A 21425-nucleotide genomic window follows, 5' to 3' on the forward strand; every position below is an offset into this window, starting at 1 on the left:
TTTTTTTTAACTTTTATTTAATGAATATAAATTTCCAAAGTACAGCTTATGGATTACAATGGCTTTTTCCCCTCATAACTTCCCTCCCACCCGCAACCCTCCCCTTTCCCGCTCCCTCTCCCCTTCCATTCACATCAAGATTCATTTTCAATTATCTTTATATACAGAATATCAGTTTAGTATATATTAAGTAAAGATTTCAACAGTTTGCACCCACATAGAAACACAAAGTGAAAAATACTGTTTGAGTACTAGTTATAGCATTAAATCACAATGTACAGCACATTAAGGACAGAGATCCTACATGAGGAACAAGTGTACACTGACTCCTGTTGTTGACTTAACAAATTGACACTCTTGTTTATGGCATCAGTAATCATCCTAGGCTCTTGTCATGAGTTGCCAAGGCTATGGAAGCCCCCTGAGTTCACTGACTCTGATCATATTTAGACAAGGTCACAGTCAAAGTGGAAGCTCTCTCCTCCCTTCAGAGAAAGGTTCCTCCTTCTTTGATGATCTGTTCTTTCCACTGGAATCTCACAGGTGGAGATCTTTCATTTAGGTCATTTTTTTGACAGAGTGTCACAGGTGATACCCCAAAACCCTTATGTCCATTTCACTCTTGTGGGTGATCTGGGTAGAGTTACAGGCTTCTAGCTGTGCCCACATCCCATGTGAGAATGTCTGGATTTATGCCTTAGCTCCTTCCCTGACTCCAGCTTTGTCCTACTACAGATTCTGTGAAGCTTCAGATGAAGGCAGAGGTGGTTGTGTCCCTTCCACCCACACTGGATACATGGATTGAGCTCTCAGCTCCTAGCACTGGCTTGGTCCAGCTCTGGCCATTGTACATGTTAGGATAATGAACCAGCAGATGGCAGTTTCTCTCCCTATCTCTCTCTCTCTTTCTTCCTCTCAAGTGAAAAATTTATAACAATGTCCAAAAGGCTCAAAAAAGAGCTCAAAACAAACGTAGTTATTCAACAACTGAAATGTAGTGTTGACTGCAGAACAACCACCCAAGGGGACTACGAGGCCGGCGCCGCGGCTCACTAGGCTAATCCTCCGCCTAGCGGCGCTGGCACACCGGGTTCTAGTCTCGGTCGGGGCGCCGGATTCTGTCCCGGTTGCCCCTCTTCCAGGCCAGCTCTCTGCTGTGGCCAGGGAGTGCAGTGGAGGATGGCCCAAGTACTTGGGCCCTGCACCCCATGGGAGACCAGGAGGAGCACCTGGCTCCTGGCTCCTGCCATCGGATCAGCACTGTGCGCCGGCCGCAGCGCTCCGGCCGTGGCGGCCATTGGAGGGTGAACCAACGGCAAAAGGAAGACCTTTCTGTCTGTCTCTCTCTCTCACTGTCCACTCTGCCTGTCAAAAAAAAAAAAAAAGGGGGACTACGAAATGCAGCCATGTGATACACTGAAATTTGCTTCTCTTAGGAGCCAAGTCTTTGAGCAAAAATGTTCTAAACCTTGATCCTGTCAGCGCGGTGTGCCAGCCACAGCGCGCCGGCCACGGCGGCCATTGGAGGGTGAACCAACGGCAAAGGAAGACTTTTCTCTCTGTCTCTCTCACTGTCCACTCTGCCTGTCAAAAAAACAAACAAACAAACAAACAAAAAAACCTTGATCCTGTGTGCTTAGTCTCCAGAGTCAATGTCCACATATAATAACTGCAGCATGTAGCTAAAATTTTTCTTAGCATTTCATGAAGAATTTCAGCTTTTACTTTACTCTTTTGGCTTTAGTGAAAAAATAAGTTGCACCAACTACATCTCACATTGAATAGTACACTATATTCTAATCTGAATCTGATAAAAGGAATGCATGAGTAACAGCCTCTCTCTCTCCTCTCTCTCTCTCTCTCTGCCTCCCTCTTCCCCGCTCATCTCTCTCATCAGAAGTTGGAAGAGTAGAGCTAGAGATTTCAGATTTGAAGGAATAGATGGCAAGAAATCAACATTGTTCTTGTTACCTAGAACAATAAAAAAGCTAAAAATGTTCCAAAATAATCTCTCTAAACCAAGGCTACTAAAACAAAGTGGAAATAAGGTATTGAGATTCTGAAGAGGAATGCCTTTCAGAAAGATGAGCTTATTTTCTGAAGTCACTTTATCCCTGGGGCAAACAATGGATCTTGGCAGAGAGCAAAAAACTGAGGTTTTCCCTCAGCAGATAGGAGCAACTGAGGGATACAGAAAATAGTAAAACTTCTAGTAATTCTGAAACTTTGAAGAGACAAAAAGTTGGAATTTGAGGTGTCTCAAACAGAGTATCAGTTTTCTTTAAGAAATATTTACTGAATTCTGAAACTAGGCATGGCAGAAGACTAAAACGCAAAGGTAAAATTCTATGATAAGCAGAGTCTACAGCAGTCTCCTGAGATGGAAATGCAAATATTAAAACAGATGTATCTAAGATTTGGTTCTGAAAAACTCAGGTCTGAGTTGAGTGTCTCACAAGGTTGTCCGTAGCAGGAAGGTAAACTAGCTTTCCAAAATATATGACCTCTGTTTCTGATTGCATTAAAGGGATCAAAAACACTGTATAATTATGGCCAGATATGATTACATAATTAATTCCAACAGAAAAGAATGTCATCTGTAGATTCTACCCAGTTACCACAGAATCTGGAACTCAAATCCCATAAAGAAGATCACATAGACAAGAGAATGTTTTCTGTTTCAGTGCTGAGGAAACAAGAATAAAAGTGCAAATGAGAAACAGATTATAGGAAAGTCAATTATTTCAGTAAACTACACAATAACATCAATTAAAAACATTAAAATATCTTAAGGTGGATATATTTAACAAAACCGACAGAAAATTAAATCAGTGGATGCAATGGTTAAGACTATTAGAAAATTAAATTCTATAAAATACATAGATTAAAAAGATAATGTCACACCACAGAAGAGTATTGATAAAGGGAAGTGACATTTCATTTGAAATATTGGAAGCTTAAAGCTCATCACATTTCATGTTTCAGTGTGTGAATAGGTAATAAAGGTGTTTTTTTCCATAAGGAAATGCAACTAGTTTTGAACTTAGGTTGAAAATCTTACTCATAAATGACTTTACTAGGACCAGGTCAGCTACATTTTTAAATATATTGTGTCTATTAATAAACAAGTGGTATTATTCCTTCCCATTTGATCTTGTTAATCACTGTCAGTACCGTACAGGGTCCAATAAGCTTCTGAACTTTCCTTATGGTGAGAGTCAAAAAGTGAAATGACAGGTGTTTCTCCTGCCAGAGGGGTTGAATGTTCCAGGTCTATTCACTTTTCCTGGTTGTCAGGTGGTAATGCAAAAGTAAAGAAAATGCTGGCGCTACAAAGAGAATACCATTCTGCGAAATTGTTGTAATCCTGGACCTGGAAGAGATGGGATAGTAGGAGCAACAAGTGAATTTTGTGGGTGACAATGCTGTTTGAGCTCCCAGTTACTGTTAGCATTTTTCACCATATACACTAAGCAGTTCATTTGAAATACAACCTCTTCAAATGTAACTACTTAAATCATTCATGGATTATAAAGAAGGTATTTCCCCCAAATTGAAATGAGGATTCAACCCATCCTAATCAAAATTCCATCAGCATCTCTCTCTCTCTCTCTCTCTCTCTCTCTCTCTCTCCAAACCAGAACATTGCATCTAAAATTAATATGGAAAAACAAAACTCTAAAATTATTCAACAAATCTTAAAGAATAGCACTGCTGAATGGTTTACATAAGGGGATTTCAAAACTGTGTGGTTATGGGATTAAGCGATAAAAATATAAATTTTATTTCTCAACATAAATGCACCAGGTTCAAGAAATTTTTGTAAGTGATAATGAAAGCTACTTAGACTATTCCTAGAGAATTAAGGGTCCTGAGAGTTAAATCATGTCAATGCAATCTTTTAAACATTATTAACTAAAGATAAATCACTACCTTTTAAATCACTACCTTTTAAAAATTTTTTTAAGATCATGAAATGGCCGGTGCCACGGCTCACTACGCTAATCCTCCGCCTGCAGCACCAGCACACCAGGTTCTAGTGCTGGTCGGGGCGCCGGATTCTGTCCCGGTTGCTCCTCTTCCAGTCCAGCTCTCTGCTGTGGCCCAGGAGTGCAGTGGAGGATGGCCCAAGTCCTTGGGCCCTGCACCTGCATGGGAGACCAGGAGAAGCACCTGGCTCCTGGCTTCGGATCAGCGTGGTGCGCCAGCCGCAGCGGCCATTGGGGGGTGAACCAATGGAAAAAGAAAGACCTTTCTCTCTGTCTCTCTCTCTCACACACTAACTCTGCCTGTCAAAAAAAAAAGATTATGAAACATGGGGAGAGCATTACGCAGTAGAGGGTTAAGCCCCCACGTGCAATGCTAGAATCCAATATGGGCACCATTTTGAGTCCCAGATGCTCAACTTCCACTCTAGCTCCCTGCTAATATGCTGGGAAAGTAACAAAGGACAGCCCAAGTGCTTGGGCCCTTGCACCCACATGGGAGAGCCAGATGGAGCTCCTGGGCCCTGGTTTCAGCCTGGCCCAGCCTCTGAATGTTGCAGACATTTGGGACGTGAACCAGAGGATGGAAGACCTCTATCTCATTCCTCTCTATGTAACTCTGCCTTTCAAGTCAATAAATAAATCTTAAAAAAAAAAAAGATTAGGAAACAAATAGAAGTCAGAATAAGCCATATACATACATTAAGATGAATACCTAATGATTGTCTTATCAAAACTCTGCCTGATGAGAGGAATCAACAGGAGCATTATGATGAAGGATCTGTGCACTTTTATTCTCCTTGTCTCAAAATCACTTCTTACTTAGCAGATGTTATCCTTCTTTAGTCCTCCAGAAAGAATACAGAAAAAACTCCCTGAGCATCCCCAGAGCCCACAGCCATGCCCTTTCCCCTGGTCCTTCGCCTTCTGCCTTGACTGGACCATTTTCATCACCCCTTAGTAGCCACTGGTTGGTTGTATTTGTTCGCTAGGATCATACATCTACATTTCATCTCCTCCTATAGTTCTTTGAAGAACTACTTCATGGATTTCATTACATTTGTTTAAAATTTTTGTTGTTTCGCCCTATGTCTGCCACTGATCTGGGTGACAACATTTTTGGCACCCACAAATCAAACGTGTTACTTTAATTTTTCAGTCATAATTATATGAGCTGAATCAATGAGATACTGAGATTTCTCTAGCACTATCTAATGTTTTTGTTGGTTCTCTTAAATTAGGGCACAAATAGGATTAAATTTCAGTTTGGAAATTGATTTGGCCACATGGCTGGTTCAGGCTTCATGATCAACTTCATCTCTCCCCTTCTTAAAACAAGTGATCTATTTGCAAACTACAGATTGCCTTAAGGCACTTTCCCTAGTAACTTTTGTAAAGCATCAATGATTTCACCATTCTTCCACCCAAGATTCATTATAAATTGATGCTTGCTCCTGCTTCAGTTTTAGCAGAATTCATGTTGGTGTGATAGTTTTTTCATACTGACGTCTTATCCTTCTCAATGCCCAGAATTAGACCCTATTCAGTCATTTTATAACAAGTTAGTATGTTTATTTTCTTGCAAAAATAATTAAATTCAAATAAAGGTTTTTCATAATATAAGAGTGTTTCAAAGAGTTAGTGGCAAATATAATTACAAATAAATTTGTTTTGCTACAAAAATTGCAATGCATATATAAGAGGGATTGTCACAAAACTCAATAAATTGTTATGAATCATAAAAAAGATGCATGGATTTGGGAAATGTTTGCAGCAAAATAAACTTACTTTTAAATTCCATTTCCCATAAAATTTCTGAAGATTCAACAAGCTAATACTTTAATGAAAACATAAAATGGCCTAAACGCTTTGAAAACCGATGCCTTTTGTATAGCCCAAATGTATTAATTTCTTATGATCTACCAATGTTCTTAAAACATAAGAATAACTAAAAATGCATGCATATGTTCATCAAAAGATACTTATTATATTCTTTGCAGCACTTTTCTTAGGAGCCAAAGTTGGGGGAAATGTCCATAAACTTATGAATAATGTATATCATCTTAACAACAATTGAATATTATATTTCATTGAAAGAACTAAGCTACATGTGACAACATAGATGGATCTCACAAGTCCTGTGTAAAGTTAAAGAGCCAGAGAACAGAGCACAGACTGTGTGACATTCCCCACATGAAACTGAAAAATAGAATTCTTGACTTTATAAGTCACAATAATCAACTTATTTGAGAGAAGTAGGACCCAGAAAGGTTTTCTAGGTACCCAACGATGCTAGGTTACCTCCCCTGTATACTATTCATCATGAAGTGTGAGTTTAGAGGGAAATCATTGAGTTGCACCATTAGCATACATTCCCTTTTCTATAGTTATTTTTTCTGAAGCATATTTACCCAAATGGTTAAAAACAAATAACTCTAAAGGGGTATGTGTGTGCTGCAGCACATGGGTTGACTAATTGGCTGGATTTCTTGGAAGCTGACACTGAGTAGAGATGAATATATAGGATGTTTATCAATGCGTGTACTTGCACTCAACATTTCATGCAGTAGGAGAAGGATAAAAGAATTGAAGGGAGCACAAAATGGGATGCAGTCACAGTAAGTGACTTACTGACCTGTGTAGAGCCCTGAGGCTGGAAAGCTCCTAAGAGTTCCCCCGGATGGTAGTAAGCAGGTCTGGCCTTCATCCCTGATGGTAACTGATTACAGCATGGAGCCTGATCTTGGAAGAAGATGTAATCTGTGTTAGGCAGTTTCTGTCTGCTGAGGCAACTCAAAACAGGTGACGTTAATGGTCATCTTGTGGCAACACTCCTAGCAGATGGGGGAACACATTTTGCATTCCTGGAGGGCATCTTGGTGGCATGCCACAATATTGAGGGCTTGAGGGAAGGAATGTGTGGCAAAAAGGGAACTGGAACACTGAACAATGTCATAATAAAGGGAAGCATGTTGCCCATGATGCCATCCTACATTCACCGGGAAATTCTTCTGTAGCCAAGCTGGATCTCCATAAGTCAGTTTTAAATTTGTTTAGATCTGGCATCAAAAAGTAGATTGCTTCAGAACAAAAGGAAACTTTACTTCTCCCTTTCAAAGCTAACACTGTAACCTACAACCCTACACAAAAAATGATTTTAAATTGCTGAACTAAACATTCATTTCACAAAGGCTTTTGCATTCTCTCCTGTAAAAGCTTTTGAAAGAATTCAGTGAAATAGCAACCTTTATTCATTTGTCATATTTCTCACAGTAAGATATAAGACAAATTAGAAAACAGAAAAAGCATTCTCTTAAACATTATGGCAACATTTAGACCCAATAATTTTCTAACTCTAAAGGGAATGCTTAGATTTTTGTTAAACTGTATCATTTGGCAATAATCAGAGTCTGGGACAAGACTGATTAAAAACTATTATGATTTGTTTCCTTGAGCTTGATTGAAATAATAAGGGTGCCTCAAATATTTATTTATACTATGTATGCATATTAATTACACTGCCTCTTATCATCATAAATCATTCTATCTACTAATGACATACTATTCACACTAATAAGTGAAAATTACGAAAGTAAACAAAATAATCTATAGCAGGGAGGCACTTGATTTTGTAAATTAAATGAAGCTGAGCCCCTATGTCTTTCTTAAACTGTCTGTTATTTTATTCCCTCCTAGAGTGCTACAAATAACACCCATCAGCTACAAACCCTTAGGCCATAAGAAAATTCTATTATTCTTAAATACCGTGACGATACCAGAGGGAATTAAGCAACATGCTATCACCTGTAAAAGGTCAGACTAAGATGCCAGCAAATTAATCAAACCTGAATAGCACAGATCTTGTTTACGTAAAGCGATACTACCTCCCTGGAATCTGATGCAGCACAAATCATATCAGGAAATGCATTATTTTCCTTTGAATTTGGACATATCCCCAGGAGTCAGGAATGGTTTTCCATGTTTATGTTTCCAATATGTGTTATGAATACTATTTTGATTAGCCAAAGCTTACACTTTTCCAGAAACTGTTAAGTTTTTGAATTCATTAACCAATTTAATCCTCACAAAACCTCCTGAGACGGGATGAGTTTCTACTTTTATCTCTGTTGTAAAGGTGAAGAAATGAGTCACAGAGGATACACCTCCATCAGGGACACCAGCAACTTGACAGTGGTGGAATTAAAACATAAGTGGGACTGGTGCTGTGGCATAGCGTTAAAGCTGCTGCCTGCAGTGCCGGCATCCCGTATGGGTGCGGATTTGAGTCCTGGCTGTTCTTCTTCTGATCCAGCTCTCTGCTGTGGCCTGGGAAAGCAGTAGAAGATGGCCCAAGTCCTTGGGCCCCTGCACCCAAGTATGAGACCTGGAAGAAGCTCCTGGCTCCTGGCTTCAGATCAGCCCAGCTCCGACCATTGCGGACATTTGGGGAGTGAACCAGAGGAAGAAAGATTCATTCTCATTCTCTCTCTCTCTCTCTCTCTCTCTCTGCCTTTCGAATAAATAACTAAATCTTTATAAAAAAATATCAAAACAAAACAGAAGCATCCATCCAGACAGCAGGATCTCTAAGCTTAGCTAATGAACCCCACTGTGCCTTTGTATTTTGTAAATAGTCTTAAGTTATTATATTCCTGATAAATTTGATTTTCTATTCTCATGTTTCAACCTGTAGTTCTGCCAATGGGTGTGGAATGCACACTGAACACCTAGTGAGGTGCTTCATGAGGCTTTTCCAAAGCTCTAGGCCAGGGCTGCAATTGTTTCTTTCCTTCATCAGCCATACTCATGATCAAACAGCCCTACTCAAGAAAGCTCAATCTTTGTGATTGAAGAATCATGATTTTTAATCATGGGGTATTTAGCACAGAATTCAGAACTCCTGTTCTGTATAACTGACAGTGGTAAGTGTAGCCTGTACATTTTTTCATAGATACTTCTGTTGGTTGCTTTTCCCAGAGATGAAGGGAGGACCAAATGGAGCTGGTATTTCAGTAGAGAAATTCAGCCAATTCATTTTTCTCTCTAACACAACAAAATATTCTAGGTATTTCCATATCTGTAACCTGTAAGAATTTTATTCTAAATTAAGAAAATAATGATATTTGGAAAGGAGGAAGTGAACTATTGCAAATTATGCTCCTGCTTACCACATTTTTCTCTTTATTTTTATAGTGATTTCCCCCTTTTATAATGCAGACATATTTAGTAAAGAAATCATAAGATCATTCATGAAATAAATATATATTTCCCATATTGATGTTTAAATTAAGTTGGATTTTGAAATCAAGGGATATAAGCTGTCTTTAAAAAATTCACAAAAATGCATATTATGAAAAAACAATGCATAGATTTCAAAAATTTTGATGAACATAAATTTATATTCTTTTCCATCAGTGTTTTGAAGTACTTTCATATACTTTTTTTTTGACAGGTAGAGTTAGAGAGAGAGAGAGAGACAGAGAGAAAGGTCTTCCTTTCTTTGGTTCACTCAGCAAATGGCCACCACGGCAGCGCTGCGCCTATCCGAAGCCAGGAGCCAGGTGCTTCCTCCTGGTCTCCCATGCGGTTACAGGGGCCCAAGTACTCGGGCCATCCTCCCCTGCACTCCTGGGCCACAGCAGAGAGCTGTACTGGAAGAGGAGCAGCTGGGACTAGAACCTGGCGCCCATATGGGATGCTGGCGCCACAGGCGGAGGATTAACCAGTGAGCCACGGAGCCAGCCCCAACTTTCATATACTTTTAACTACTATAAGAGTTCTATTTTTTATCAGTGTAATGATAACTTCGCTAACCAAACTTACTCAGTTTTAAAGATCAGGAATATTTTAGTCAGGTTCTCTAGAAAAACAGAAAGAATAAGATAGGGAGAGAGAGAGAGACATGTATTATATGGAATTGGCTCACGGGATTTGGAGGCTGAAAAAACTCAAAATAGCAGTCAGCATGAAAAGAAGGGAGAGTGGTTCATACTGTTCCAGCTCAACCTCAAAGGCTCAATGTTCGGATTCACATGGCAATCTTATATAGGAACACTCTTTCACACACACGCAGAATAATGTTTAACTTGATCAATCTAGGCACAGTCAAGTTGACCTATGAACTGTCACAGACAAGAGGATATGTAAATTATTCGCCCTAATTTGTTCTTTTAGCCACTCAGTATTTGTCAGTTTTCTAGCATCCCACTGAGGTTGTTCTTAGCAAGGTTATCTAGGCTCTGCATATGGCCATTCTGTTTGCTCATCTGACTTGTCCTCTGGGTTTCATTGTGCACTGTCATCATTCTTCTTGGCTTCCTTCCTTTCTAAGACTACTTTTCTAGGCTCCTTTTGTACCTGAACGTGAATTTTTGAGAATTTTGATCATTTTCCCTTTAAATAACATCTGCACAGGCTATTCATCTTTTGTATCTCAGCTCCAAAATTGTTCTGCTATTATCAATTGTGTAATACAAGGCTGGAGCTCTGCAAACTGTGGTTCTCAGACTCCTTTGTCACATGGCTCCTTGGTGGTCTGCCCATATGTTGGTCTACCCAACAACAAAACGGGAAGTGGGAAGAGGTGATTTGCTGTCTCTGCCACATCACTCTATCATTTCAATTTGTTGTAACCTACACGTAATTGTGTACATTCTCAGAATCAATCACATTTTATATATGTATCACTCTGAGGCAAACAATTCCCCATGTTCTTCAGTTACCTTTTTAACCTTCTGAGTTTACAAATAGTGATTCTATTTGCACGACTGGGTTGTAACTGGCATGTCATTCTGTGGGGACATCATGTATTGAGATATCCAGCCCAGGGATGGATTCCCACTTATATAATTCACATATTTGTCTTTCTAGAGATTTCTCTCTTTTTTAGCATTTATTCATTTATTCAACAGAGTTACAGAGGGAGAGGAAGAGTCAGAGGGAGAGATCTTCCATCTACTGGTTCACTCCCCAGATTGCTGCAACGCCCGGGGCTGGGCCAGGCCAAAGCCAGGACTTCCACGTGGGTAGTAGGGGCCCAAGCACTGGACCATCCATCTTCCACTGCTTTTCTCAGGCCATCATCAGGGAGCTGTATCACAAGTAGAGCAGTCATACGTGAACCGGCACTCATATGGCATACTGGCATCCTAGTTGGCAGCTTTACTCACTATGTCATAATGCCAGCCCCCTCTACCTATTTCTTATAGTATAATTTAAATGCCTTAACACTCACTACATTTAAACGCACAATGTGATGAAACTGAGTAAGTGGAGAATTGTGAAACTCTGGACACAATATAATCTTAGAATCTTTCTCTTACCCTGGCTCCCAAACACCTAAGGTCCAATTGCTATTACCCCAATTCCCACATGAAGCCAAAGGCTATAACTAATTTACATATTGATTTACTATTTGTGGGTACTTCAAGTAAATAAATTCAGACTGTATATATTGTTTGTGACTTCTTTTTTTAAAATAATTATTTTATTTATTTGAAAGATAGAGTTACAGAGAGAGGTAGAGCCAGAGAGAGAGAAGTCTTCAATTCCTCTGGTTCATTCCCCAAATGACCACAACGGTCAGAGCTGAACTGATCTGAAACCAGGAGCCAGGAACTTCCTCTGGGTCTCCCACATGAATGCAGGGGCCCAAGGAAGTAGAGCAGCCAGGACTCGAACCTGCACCCACATGGGATGCCGGCGCTGCAGTTTAGGGCTTCAACCCACTGCACCACAGCGCCGGGCCCTATGACTGACTGCTTTCAATTAACATAATATTTTTTAGATTAAGCCAAGTTGTAATATTTATGGGTACCTTATTCTTTCTACTGTCTAATAATATTCCATTGTATGAGCATAACATATTGTGCTTGTCCATTCACTGATCAATACACCTTTCTCTCTACTTTTTGGCCATTATGTAGATTTTAAGAACCGAGACTGGCATTGTAGAGTAATGGATTAAGCCACTGCCTGCAACACCAGCATCCCAGGTGAATGCCAGTTTGAGCCTTGGCTGCTCCACTTCCAATCCAGCTCCTTGCCAGTGTGTCTGAGAAAGCAGCAGAAGATAACCCAAGTCCTTGGGACCCTGAACCCACATGAAAGACCCAGATAACAATGCTCCTGTCTCCTGGCTTTGGCATGGCCCCAGGCCCAGCCATTGGGGCCATTTGAGGAGTGAACCAATGGATGGAAGACCTGCTCTCTCTCTATCTCTCCCCCTCTCTCTTTCTCTGTAACACTGCATTCAAGTAAATAAAATAAACCTTTTTAAAAAGATTATAAGAATCTGCCATGCTGTTTTCAAAATGGCTGCCCATATTTTGTTCCCACAAGGAATGTATGAGGATTTTAATTTCTCTCTATTTTTACCAACACATGACATTTTTGTCTATTTTATTTTAACCATTCATGGTTTTACATCATATTTTCCTAAAAAACTAATGTTTTTGAACAGTTTTTCATGTGCTTATTGGCTATTTGCATTGCTTCCTTGATAAATGACTATTCAAGTATTTTTATCATTAAAAACCTATTCATTATTAAAATGCAAGAGTTCTGTATTCTTTATCAGCTATATGATTTACCCATTGTTTAAAAGATTTATCTTGTTTTTATTTGAAAGGCAGAGTTACAAAGAGAGAGAGAGGGAGAGGCAGAGACAGAGAGACAGACATTCTGTTGGTTCACTCCTCAAATGGCTGCACAGCTGGAACTATTGACTCTCTTAACACTGCTTTTGATTCATAAACTCTTAAAGACAATATTTCACAACAATTTTGTTGTTTTATCTTAGAAACTTAGACTTTTTTCTTCAGAATATTTTTATAGATTTAATTCTCACATTTAGATGTGAAATCCAGTTAGGTTTTTTGGCTAACTTCAACCTGGTATTTCACTTAGATGAATAGTAGGATCTCAGTTCTAGCATTTCAATGTGAAAGTGCCCTTGGGATTTTTCAAAAACTGTGAAATTTTCTTTCCCCAGACTTTCCTTTCCAACTGAATGAGGATGCATTTCTTCAATAAGTTTCAACCCAGTGAGGATTCGTTTCTTCAGTAAGTTTCAAATCTGGAAACAACTGAGCTCTTATCTTTTCTTCAATTCTCCCAACCACTTTAAATATCTCAATTCCATTCAGTTCTGTATTTTCACCATTATTCTAACTTGGTCACCTTGCTGGTTTTCCAGATGATTACATTTCCTTCCTTAAAGCTACAAGGTAAACTACTCATAGATATAATTGTGCTTGCTTGCTTCTCGCTCTCTTCTCTTTCTTTCTTCTTTTTTTATTTTAAATCTCAATAGATCTCTCTTCTGCTGAAATAACACGGAGGCTCTTAATACTTTTAGTCACTTGTGTCATGCTGCAGACCTCCTTGGCAGTGTGTAGAACTTATGAGTCCCTTCTCAGAGTAATGGTTTTATTTATTTATTTTTGTACTTATTTGTTTTTAATTTTTTTAAAACTTTTATTTAATGAATATAAATTTCCAAAGTACAGCTTATGGATTACAATGGCTTCCCCCCCATAACGTCCCTCCCACCCCCAACCCTCCCCTTTCCCACTCCCTCTCCCCTTCCATTCACATCAAGATTCATTTTTGATTCTCTTTATATACAGAAGATCAGTTTAGCATACATTAAGTAAAGATTTCAACAGTTTGCTCCCACACAGAAACATAAAGTGAAAAATACTGTTTGAGTACTAGTTATAGCATTAAATCTCAATGTACAGCACACTAAGGACAAAGATCCTGCATGAGGAGTAAGTACACAGTGACTCCTGTTGTTGACTTAACAAATTGACACTCTTGTTTATGGCCTCAGTAATCACCCTAGGCTCTTGTCATGAGCTGCCAAGGCTATGGAAGCCCCCTGAGTTCACTGACTCTGATCATAGTTAGACAAGGCCATGGTCAAAGTGGAAGTTCTCTCCTCCCTTCAGAGTAAGGTACCTCCTTCTTTGATGACCCGTTCTTTCCACTGGGACACTGGGATCTCACTTGCGGAGATCTTTCATTTAGGTTGTTTTTTTTTTTTTTTTTTTTTTTCAAGAGTGTCTTGGCTTTCCATGCCTGAAATACTCTCATGGGCTTTTCAGCCGGATCCACATGCCTTAAGGGCTGATTCTGAGGCCAGAGTGCTGTTTAGGACATCTGCCATTCTATGGGTCTGCTGTGTATCTCACTTCCCATGTTGGATCATTCTCTCCCTTTTTTCTTCTATCAGCTAGTATTTGCAGACACTATTCTTGTTTATGTGATCCCTTTGGTTCTTAGTCCTATCATTATGATCAATTGTGAACAGAAATTGATCACTGGGACTAGTGAGATGGCATTGGTACATGCCACCTTGATGGGATTGAATTGGAATCCCCTGGTATGTTTCTAACTCTACCGTTTGAGGTAAGTCAGCTTGAGCATGTCCCGAATTGCACATCTCTTCCCTCTCTTATTCCCACTCTTATATTTAACAGTGATTACTTTTCAGTTAAGTTTCAGCACTTAAGAATAATTGTGTATTGATTGCAGTATTCAACAAAGGTATTAAGTAGAACAAACAAAAAAAATACTAAGAGGGATAATATATCAAGTTGCTCATAACAGTCAGGGTGAGGGCTGATCAAGTCACCGTTTCTCACAGTGTTGCCTGCTGTTTTTAATTTTTAATATGAAGAGAGAAAGAGACAGCTTCCATTTGCCAGCTTACTGCCCAGATGTTTAGGTGTAGGCTGAAGCAAGAGCCACAGCACAGAACTCAATCCCTTTCTTCCACATGGGTGGCACGAATCCAACTACGAGAGCCATCATTACTGACTCCCAGGGTCTGCATTGGCATGAAGCTGGAAGTGGGAGCTAGTGCTGAACCTGGGTACTCTGATGTGGGATGTGGACATTTTCACTGCTGGAACAAATGTCCACTGATTCAAGGTAAAGGGCTCAAATTCTATTCTCATAACTATAAGAAGAGACTTCAGATAAGATTTCTCGTGAAAGATTTATAGTGTGCTCACAGCAAAACCCTGATATAGCCTACATGATTTGGCACTAGTCTGCATTTCACCTCAGTACTAGTCCTTTGGTCTGACTCGGTAAACATTGTTCTTTTTCTTAGCCTCACTGCTTCATTTCTAGAATATGTCAACATGTTTTGGTGCAAGGTCTCTGAACATGCTGCTCCCTCTGCAATGTCCCTGAGAGCCCCAGCTGCCTCCCCTCACCTTCCTGGTAGCACCTGAAGTATCTCCTCTTCAGAAAGTCCCCCTGACCAGTTTCTAAAAATAGAGTTTCTCTATTAATCCTTTTCTTTGTACTCATAGTGTCTTGAAAATTAATCACATTTCTTTATTATTTCATGAATTTTTTACTTGCTTCTTTTTTCTTTCATTAAAATATAAATTTAAGGATATATATATATATATATTTCTGTTAATTCTATTCTAGGCATCACATGGTAGAAGAACACAATTATAGGTACACATTGAACAGTTAGGGTTAAATAAATAAATGAACCTATGAACCTCACAACCTATTCCCCAAATGTCATCATTTCCAACTAGATTATTGCAATAATTACAGTTCTTGTTCTTTCTCACCTACTTCATTCCTAGGGAAACAGCTAGAACGGTGTTTATGAAATGTATGTCACATCATGTCTCCACTTCTTGAAACACCATTCAATGGCTTATCTGGACAAATCCATGATTATTTGCCCAACAGGATAGGGCTGGCCTCATTGCTCCTTTTGCCTTTTCCACTTCATGTTTTAGAACTTTTATTGATACCATATAACTTATCAGATTCCTTGCTAATTAGTGCCTTTGTTAGTGTTATTTATTCTTATGGAAATATAATTCTGCTATTTTCATATTTTAGTTCATTCTTTAGTTATCAACCTAAATGTTATCTTTTGAGGGAAAGGATCTCTGTTTATTCTAGTCAATTGGATTTTCCCTAGGTTTCCATGACTCTCAAATGTGCCCGTCACTTTCATTTGCAATAACTTTGCAATGCTGAATGCAGAGGCTTATCATAAACTAAAGATCCCTTTTCGCTTGCATGAACCCCATCCTAGACTCCTGAAAATGCATTCATATGATGATATGTTACATTCAAAAATGTAACTTGCAAAGGAGTCATGCAACTCAATCTCTATATTCTGGCTTTTTTTTTTATTATCAGTCACTATATCACTGAGATAGCCATTGACATGTTTAAAGATTTTCATTCTCTTTTCTTAAAGAAAACTCATAAAACTACCATAGCTCATGCTACTAAAATATACAACAGTGTAGTTTCATGAGAGAGAATTTACGTAAAGTGACAAAAATGCTAGCACAAAAAATTGATGCGCTGGAGAAAAACAGGAATCATGAAAACCTTTAATATAGATGACTAATTTAACCATTCTAATAAATCTGTAATCTACTATTTTGAAGATAATGAAACTTTGACTGAAAACATATGGTTTCCCCAAAAACCAAAAGCAATGCAAGTTAAAATAATGAAATATTACTTTCCACGTATCAAATTGGCAGACTTGGAAGATAATATTAAATGATGGCGGGCTAACTATGTGGCACTGCTTCATAGACTTTTGGAGGCTACTGGTTGTATGTATCAAAATTTCCAATAGTTTATATACTTTTATCAAGGATGGGAGAAAATTATAAGTATAAAATTTACATATTTAATGTTATTTGCAAGAGCACATCTTTGATAATAATGAATTTAATAATAAATAGGTAAATTGTATTATAATAATCATTAGAAATTTCAATTTATAAAATTCATTAATGAAAAGAAAAATATACAGGACATATTTTTAAGCAAATTAAAATGGACTGAAAACCTAGAGACACAATATATATAACCTTAGTTAGGTCTAACTACTAGAGACGCAAATATCAAATGACACAGGAAGTTATCTCTGGATGAAATAGAAAATGAGTAGTTAGCATTTTTTTAAATTTTCTACATATTAAATTTTATAGTGAGAATTTATTATTTATAGAATATAATGAAAATGTTTACTGTGTCATCAAGTCACTCAAGTCATTTAGAAAACATGCGTGGGTACGGTGTTCCTGGATATAAATTGAGACTGTATCCATTCATGAAATTGTGTGGGAAAGAGATATGATTCTTCCTGAGGATAAACCTTTCTCTATCAAAGGGCCCCTTCTTTGATATTCGGGTGGTGTTGGGTCATTAGCATGATGCTGAAATGCTGACAAGAGATGTTTCAAACAAAGTTTTTTGAATTATTAATGAAACTGCAAGGGCAGAATCAAATGATTCAATGCAACTCATGATCTTAGAAAAGACCAATAATGAATACTAAATTTTAATGAAGTCCATAGTAATACTGAAATGCACCATTTCATTTGCCGTTAACCTTTCTGATATGCTACTCAGAGGTCTTTAAATTCTTTGGACATGGTACCATTTAACGACAAAGACAGGTGACTTTCATTTAAATGAGCACAGTTAACTGGGGGAGGAAGAAACTCACTGAAGGATACATGTGAAGAGATACAAAGATTTAGAGAAAAGTATTAAAAGCAAAAAGAAGCAAGTGAAGGAATGTTTCACAGAATGCAGCAAACTAGTGATACTGTTCTATGTTGCCCAAATATCTTTAAAAAAAGTAATACATTTTTCAAACGAATAGCAATCTTTTACAGATATCTGATGAGACACATTCTACTGTAACTGCAAAAAAATTTCTTCAGGAATTTGCTCAAATGAAAACAAAACTCTCAAGAGAAGTCCTGCAAAGGGAGCAGTTCAATAGTGAGATCTGAGTTGGAACTCAGATTTCAAATTGTCAGAAACTGGCAGCATTAAAGAAACATAATTTTGCAACATCTCCTTTTACACATTTCATGGCAATAGAAAATCGAGAATATCGGAGTTATACTTTGCAGTCTTGGTTCAGGATGAGCCAGGTGGCATAGTGGTATGATAGATGAACCAAAAACACATGGCAGTCTTACATCTTGAAATGAAAGCGTTGAGCAGACTTTATTTTTAACTTTGTAGTTTTTGTAACGTCAACAAGAATTCTGAGGCAATTCATCCAGCTGAAAGAGGATAGGAGGTACACTAATAATTCTGTGTTTTCCTCTGCAACTCGTGGTACACCTCCAAGCCACAGTTTATGATCCATATCACTGGTGCTTAACCAAACCCTGGAGACTCCAAGGCAGTGTCTATTTCCTGAAGCAAAGTATCCATTTCCTGTAACTCTTATAAACACTTTCTATAAGCCTCCAGGCTTAAGACAGCATGCATTTATCACCTCTGTGGGGTGATAAATTTATGATCATCATCCGTGGGGATTGAGTGGGTCCTCTCTTCAGTGTCTTAGAAGTCTGCAATGTGTTGGCTGGAGTGCGTTCCTTACGGGAGGCTCTGAAGTAGAATGGCTTTACAAGTTGTTGACTGGGTTTCAGTTCATTATGGTTGTACATCTGGGGTTCACAATTCTTGCTGTCAGTTGGAGGCCATTCTTTGCTCCCAAAGACTGTTACCCTCACACTTTTTCATGCTTTCCAGATGTCTCAATGCTAGCTATTAGAGGCAAACACCTCTTAGGCTTCATTTCTGTCTTTCTCCTCTGGTATACCCCTCTGACTCCAACTAGAGAAAGTTCTCTACTTTTAGAGACCTTTGCAAAGACCCAGGTGATCCAGGAAAATCTCCCCATCTAAGAACAATCACCTTATTTCATATGCAAAATCTCTCTGGTCATGGAATGTGACATAATCACAGTTTCCAGAGATTAGGACAGGGACAATTTTAGGAAGCCATACTGCCTAATACAAGATATGAGGTGGGTGTCAGATAATTTCTTCGTGTCTTTTTTTGCACTAAATTTTTAAACATACTTAGAATTAATTGAAGGAATTAAACCATGTTTGCATCTTTTCAGAATAGCTTTAATTTACTGGTCATTTAGGATTTATCACAGCCCTAAAATATAAATTCACCACATACATCAGTACCACAGGATTTCAGAGAAAAAAATTGGCATTTCATCTGTTTCATTTATCAATATTTTGTCAAAACCAACAACAAGCCAGCTGACAAGAATTATTGAATCCTTAGTGGCTGTTTTCTGTCATTAAATCAAGAAACTGGGCTTATATTAATACTCGATATTTTATTAATATCTTTCTACTGTAAACCATGAAATCTTTCTCAAATTAACTGATTTATTAGAACAAGAGTTAGCATATGTGTATCCAGTTTTAAAGATTCTGTCTGCTTTTTGAATATTCTCTGAATCCACAGATCATTCATACTGGGCTACCACACTGTCTACCTGCGTGAAAGGACTGCCTCTCACTCCAGATGACCACTCTCAATCCAGATGACCTGGTCACGCAGCCAGGGAGACTCAGAAGGCCCATGCTTTGTAATCTAAGCATCAACTCAACCTTGCCTACCATCCTACTCCTGCCTTCTAGTCATAGTTACTGAATCTTTTTTCCTCTTTGAGGAAACTATTAATTCAAATCAAATAATTAAGTTAATATGATTTCAAAACATTTCCTTGAACTATTATTCTACCTGTATCAATTCCCTTTTGTTGCTATAACAAATGACCTCAAACTTGGTGGTTAAAACATTACTACTTTATTATGTTACAGTCCTGGAAGTTATAAGTCCAAAATGAGTCCACTGGGCAAGGTCAGATATTTCTCTCTAGAGGCTTAAAGGGAAAATTTGTTCCCTTACCTGTTCCAGCTTCTAGAGGTTGCCAACATTCCTTGACTGATGGTCCCTGTATTAGGCAGCTTTTGTAATTACAGCAAAGCGGGAAGGAGAAGGTAACTTCATATTGGAAAAGACTTACTAAGTCTCATCGTCCTGGAAGTTCAAAATCCTTGACTGAGGAGCATCTCACTATGGTGCTTGCTCCAAGAATCCTGAGATGACAATGAGCACCACAAGCAAACAGGGAGTCCATATAGCTCCATGCATGAGATGTCTTACAGATAAAACAGGATTTCATCAAGGGTGGACTCAATCCAACCCCACTACTTCACAAAGGCAACCTGCAGACCCATGGCGGGTTCTGTGTTCACCTCTTGCTGCCATTAACAGAAGACTGTGGGTTCACACGTCCGGAGGAGTTTGGGAGCCTTAGCCTGCCCACAGCCCAGCATCGTGAAAGCCATGACGTGAATCTTCTTCAGAACACATCACCTTGACTCTGATTCTTCTGACTTTCCTTTCCGTATCAAAGGATCCTTTGTTATATTGGATTTACTCTGATAATCTAGAATAATTTTCCTTTTTTCAGATCATCTAGCTAACAATCTGAATTCCATCTACTACCTAAATCCCTAGTGTTGTGAAATCTAATTTGGACATGAGCATCTTTGGGAGAATATTTTTCTGTCTACCTCTTAAATGTACTGTGATCATGATTTTATCTTAAAAATCACCACAAAGAAGACAATTATCTATAATAGAAACAATGTATGCAAAAAACAAATAAAATTATATTAAATCTATTTCTACTCAGTACTTTGTCTATAATCATAACTGAACAAAATTTTATCTCACTTGATTTTCCTTTCTAAGTTAGAGTAATAACCTCTTTGAACTCTACCTTAAAATTATCTAGTTCAGCTTCCCCCTTTTCACTTGAGGGAAGATGTATTTATCAAATATCATTAACATACTTTGTAAATATGACATTTTTATAAAAAATCAAATTTGGGATGCTTTATATCATACAAAATGACTAAAGTTAAGCAGCTCTCTTAAGGTTTTCTTTTCCTCTTAATACCAGATAACCCTTTTCATGTCGTTCTCATCTTTGAACACTGAGCCATCACCAGTCACAGTGAGCCTGTCAAACATGTGCCTGAAGCAATTCTAACTTTCATATTCTCAGGTGAGGTAGCAAAGAACTTTCAGAACCTAAACCATCCTTTTTTTCTGCTAGAGTGAGAAAGCACTGATAATGATGTTACACAGTTTGTATTTGGGCTAGGATGATCCAATTTGCAAAAACCATAGAAAGGAACATACAAGATTCATATAGGAACTTTAATTTACATATGTATTAAAATCTCATAATTGCTCATCTTTCATAAGTGGAAGCTTGTCTTCTTTGACACAGCTCTCTTTGATCATTTTTGCCACCTTTTTATTTATGCAAAAGAATATAGTTGTACATTTTAAATGCATAAAATTTTCATTTATCAATTGTACTTCAATAAATTATAACACTTTTAAAATCTAGTAATTATATAGAACACAAAATGGTACATTAAGTATAGATGCACACTAGATATATTATGACACATTGAATTATTAGCCAAAGATCATAAAGAAATTGAACTTTTAATGATTACATTTAACCAATAGTAATTTATACCTTAAAAATAAAAAAGAGACATTTAATTATCA

Source organism: Oryctolagus cuniculus, chromosome 10, assembly GCF_964237555.1.
Source record: "Oryctolagus cuniculus chromosome 10, mOryCun1.1, whole genome shotgun sequence".
Lineage (NCBI taxonomy): Eukaryota > Metazoa > Chordata > Mammalia > Lagomorpha > Leporidae > Oryctolagus > Oryctolagus cuniculus.